Source organism: Perna viridis, chromosome 4 (assembly GCF_037379345.1).
Source record: "Perna viridis isolate PV_CMFRI_1.1 ecotype Kerala chromosome 4, ASM3737934v1, whole genome shotgun sequence".
Taxonomy (NCBI): Eukaryota; Metazoa; Mollusca; class Bivalvia; order Mytilida; family Mytilidae; genus Perna; species Perna viridis.
In genome coordinates this window covers 687,744-693,197 of record NC_142448.1, presented here as the reverse complement: position 1 = coordinate 693,197, position 5,454 = coordinate 687,744, and positions in this window count along the sequence as shown.

Here is a 5,454-nt window from a genome sequence, read left to right as displayed (position 1 = left end):
GATTCTTGGTTCCCTTGATTACTCTGTCATAACAAGGTGGTTGAGGAGCAGTTCCGCCCTCTTCTGAAACTGATTTTTAACGTTCTGAAACTTACGTAGAGCTAACGTATCGAAGCATACTAATGCGTGAAACCAACTTATCAAAACGTATTAATCATTGATAAAACCCTATTCTAACATGGCGCGATACGTGCACCTAAACGAAGGAGATCTCTTGTTAGGGAATAACCCAGCGCGCACTTGTGCAATCATTCTAATGAATGGGTTACTTTTCATTGTATTCATCGATTGTAATCGTTTACTAAATATAAAAGCAACAAAGTCAGTAACACTTATATTAATGAGAAACGCCTGTATTCTATAGCGATCTTCACATACTACATAAAAAAATATCTAATGGTTTGGTCAAGCTGACAGTTGGCTGTATGACGCATGTAAAATGACGGTTTCGGCCAAGCATCGAATGTCAAGCTAGCAAATCAACATTGAAATGTCATTCTCATAGCATAAAATGTGTTTCAGAGGACCGTGATTTGCTGATATTTTGTTAGACAAACCTTAGCGATCTAGCGCGGAATTTTCACTATGAACGAATGTCTACTTGCTGATCTTTTCCTTCACTCTTATGAGGCTGACTTTGTAGCTGATCTATATACCACACAGGACAAATATGTTGTCAGTAAAAAAATCCAGCATTTTGAAAACATCTTTGGTATACTTGGAAGATGATTTGGAGTTTTTTTTTTACCAAGTATGAGGAATCTCTACCAAGAACTACATATTTGTATCTAGGTATACCGTCTTTTTTAGAGTAACGATGTATAATGTTTTTGGGTCGAGATTTTAACTGGGTATGGGGAATGGAAGTATAAAGAGTTGAAAAATCAGAGGTTGAACTGAGGGTTTCCAGAAGACCTTCCGAATTTTTTAGGATCCATATTGAATTAATTTCACTACGGGAGTAACAAGTGTTGTGGTAGGGCTGCAGACCTTTTACACTGTAAGTATATAAGTTAAAAGTTCTGAAAGAGGTTGGTGGTATACTTTGCAGATCCAGCTATATAAGATCTTGCAGCCTTTTCCCACTCAGAGAATCATTGTCTTGTTCTTGTTTTATCCATTTTATTGCGTGATCCTCCACGATATCCATAAGAACTTTTAAGTTATAACTTCAATTTATGAAGCGTGTTCCACGGTACTTGGGACCTTTAGAAAGGACATTACGGGGAGATTCGTTTTCAGTGATGCTTAAATATCCCGTAATGACATAACCGAAAGGACCATATTTGAATGGAGGGTTTTGGCAAGAACAGTCAGGTGGTTTAGCCTTGAAGTCCTCAATCCCGAAGTCCTATGATGTATTATTTTTTTTTAATTGAAATTTTGGATGCACAAGATGAAGTATAGGAATTTGAAATAATCGGTATTGATTTGTCTTTTAAATACGGAGGAAATTTTGTTCGTGGCGTGTTTGTGATGGGGGATATGAGCCAAATTTATTGCATCTATACCTTTGTTGATATTCGGAAGTGGAGGAAATGATCGTTTTTCTTCATCTTGACCTTTTACTCAAACTGGTTTAAAGAGTCAGTGGAAACCAATATTCAAAATGATAGCCACAAGTCTCTATAATTATGAGGTAGGTTCAGAAATAAAAATGTCAAGACTTTTTTTGTAAAAGGAGTGTAGTAGAGTGAGAAGTATAGAATAGAGTTTTGTTCGAATGTGATGAAGTTTGAGAGGTGTTTGTATGAAAGGAAGAAGACAATCTATGGAGACATTATGTATCTAAGGTGATTTATAGTAGTAATGGTTTTAAGCTGAAGCCATGGCAAAATGAAAAGTTTCTTGAAATAGCTTTAAACTACTTGAAGATCTTGTTAACTTTGCCATGAGAGGAATACACTACAAAAATCCTTCAAAATATGCATTTTTTTAAGTTATAGGTCCAAATTATGGAAAATTGGTCTTTTTGGCTGATTTTTATGTCCTATCTTGTAAAAAGTGTAGAAAATTTAGTAAAAATATCAAATATTAAACTTTGAGGGCTATATTTACCTAAATATGGTGGTAATAAGCACTTGAAATCAAGTTTTGTGTAGATTTGAGCAAAAATTAGGTTAGAAATGAGGAAAAACTCACTTTCATTACTGCGGTTAAGGCCATATAAGCATTCCCCTATGGCAACATGGAAAATCCATTATTGCGCACTTTTTTTGCTTTAGGTGCCCTTTACTGGTCATGTTGTAATGTAAAAACACTGTATTTACAAATTTAAAGCCAAATATATCACCTTTTGTGAAAATTTAAAGATTTAGGATTTTTGACATGTGATCAAGAAAAAGGGGGAGGCATGTCAGAAATAAATTTTTAAAAATAGACCAATTTCTCAGAAAATGATTACTGTTAAAACTATTTCTTCATTAATATTGTTAAAAAACAAGTTGTGATTGATATTTTTTATTTGAAAAGTCAGAAAAAGTTCTTTGCAAATATTTAATGCATTTAAGTATGGTAAAATATTGTCACTTTTTTGCTCGCACAACTTGGTTACCCTATATTTAAAAATCAAATATTTAAAAAAGTGCTTGTCACATTTCACTGAAACTTTGCAAATGCATTCAGTATGTGTGTAGAAAGATACCTGTATAGTGATTTATTTTTTCTACGACAAAAAGTGACTCTTTAGGTTACAGACCACCAATTCAACCAATGAGCATTTGGAACGTACGCAAAAATAGTCCTACGCAGAAATTACCCCTGTTCCTCATAGTGCTGTGAAAAAAGTTCTCATCTTTTTAAAAAAATTTAAACAGTTTCTGACAGGAAAAACATTTCTGTACATTTTATAGGTGCATTTTGCTTCTTGTGATGTGAAGCCTAATCTCCACAATGATTTTTAAATATACCCCTATCTTGTGAAAACACTGGGATTTCCCATGCTATTTATAGACCCTTCACTTCCGGTGACCAGTACTTCACTGCAAGTCTGCTAACCCCACATGCCATTCTGAGGATTGTGAGCTGACATATGTAGAATCATGCTGATATATAGTCCTCTGCAGGTTAAAGTTAAGGTAAAGTCCAGAGAAGCCATTGAATATTGTGAAATTAGCATAGAAGCCTATGGGAAGTGGAATTAGTGGTTTTTAGCCTAATGGCCATGATTCCTAATCCGTCTTGGATTTTTGTAAAATATGAAGTAAAGTGCTAAGAAAGACAACTCTAACTTGTAGGTGTAATTCCACAAATGAAAATAACCTAAGTGAAATATAGTAAACTAGCAAATTAAAGTTTATGAAACTTTATATGACACCAGGCGCGTAGCTGAGGCCAAACTGCAAAATTACGGCAGGGGGTCAGGGGGCCGCTTAAGGCCCCCAGCAGGTTCAGGGGGCGAAGCTCCGCGGAGATGGCGTTTTAGAGCATCGTTTATGCCTCTCCTTGGTGTATTTTATCTAAAAAAGAAACGGCAAAATTAAGTGCAGGCAAAAGCTTTTTTGCCTAGCGGCAGCTACGCGCCTGGACACATCTCCGTGTCCCTGATTTTGGTTATCATTAACCAGTATAACCAAATATTTCATTTCAAAAACATGCAAAGCAAAGCAATTTAGCATGAAATATAACCAAAAGCAACATATCAAAATAATAAAAATAACAATTACAAGGTCCAGAGTCTCATTAAATAAACATCATCTACCTATATAGTAACGATGTACACAATATCGTAAAGCCTGAAGAATAAATATGAATTCAAAACTAATGTGCTCAGTACTAAAAACAAACTCTTAACTGAACACAAACCCAACAAAATCTAGCATAACGGTATTATCGAATAATGTCAAACCCAACAAAACCTAGCATAACGGTATCATAGGATAATGTCAAACCCAACAAAACCTAGTACTTTTAAACTGTTTTGTAAAAAGTATAACAAAATAGTGAAACGCACTGGAAGTAATATGGCGTCATTTTCATTCCAAAAACGTAGCAAAATTCTAGTTGAAACATGATGTACGCAGGGGCGGATCCACACCACGTGTGTGACTGGGCCTTTAAGGAACCAGGAATAAACGCATACTTGTTCAGGGATAGAGTTCAAGGACTTATCATATACATATATTTGCAAATGGATGGAATTCCGTAGTTCCATGGAAATCCACTCTATATATATGCCACTGTAGATAATTTAATGATTTTTTTTTTAAATAAAGCTATATTGAGACACTCTCAAACTAGAAAATCAACATTTTTTTCTGTAAAAAGTATATATTTTTCAAATCCATACATTATGGAGATTTTTGTCATAAAAATTTGTAGCTATGGTAGCATGTTGGAAAACAATATCAGTTTAAGTAATAAATGTTAGTGCCTTCTTGAAATTAATTGTCAAAAGACAGGTTTTCTAAAATATCATACACCTTTAAAACTGCATGGGAAAGTAAATAGGCATTGTGTTGTTGTAAAAAAAACTTAAAAATATATGTCCCTTATCTGCTCATTTGTTCGGGATTTTAATTATCAAAGTTCGTGCGAAATTTCACTTTAAAAACAGCCAGCTGGTACAGAGAGGAGGAGAGAACCCACTGCGGCAAGGACCTGATTTTTTCCAGATAGCTTAAAACATTTTACACCTCTTTGTCTTCGCAAGTATTGCATCTAATTATGTAGGAATGCACTACCACCAACAATTAATATTTCCAACAAGTTTCACCTTTTATTTTTTCAACTTAGTGTACGAAACAGTGCATCTCAATCCCATTTGAATAGTGCAATCTAATTCTAAACATATTTATAGACCCTTTTCAAAAAACGAATCTATCTAAGATTTAAATGTTTATAGTCCACAGTAATAAAATGAGGGACAACAACGATGTGAAATTGCTCTTTCATTTTGTTTCTTTAATTGTACGTGTTATTTTGGCTTATTTTATGGGCTTTGTTGTATGTGTCCATTTTCCCTATCTAGTCTTTATTCTTGGAATATATTAGTTTGATTATCGCTCGAATCTTGGTTCCCTTGGAGGGACTTTATATTACTCAGTACTATGTAGTCGCTGATTCTACTATTTTGGTGGTAATTAAGTAAAATTATGGGAAACAGTTGAAATGTAAAGATGACATGTATATAATTTAAAAAAGACTTCCGACAAAATTTGGCTTCTTTCGCTGAACCATATTGACACCCCCGCCCTGACCACAAAAAAAAAACGGAAAAACTGCAATCAAATGGAAATAAAAACCGGATATTTTTTCGTAGATTAATTTAAACAAACACCGGTATAGGCGGTTCACTTATGTAAAATAGTGCAATCTTTCCCTAATCGTCAAGATGTTAGGTGGTAAAACTGTCATCTTTAACAACATATTATTTTTGTCTATTCAATAAGAAAATGAAAGATTATGTTGTATTAAATTATGATAAACAAAAATCTTCCAATTATTGAATTCCTA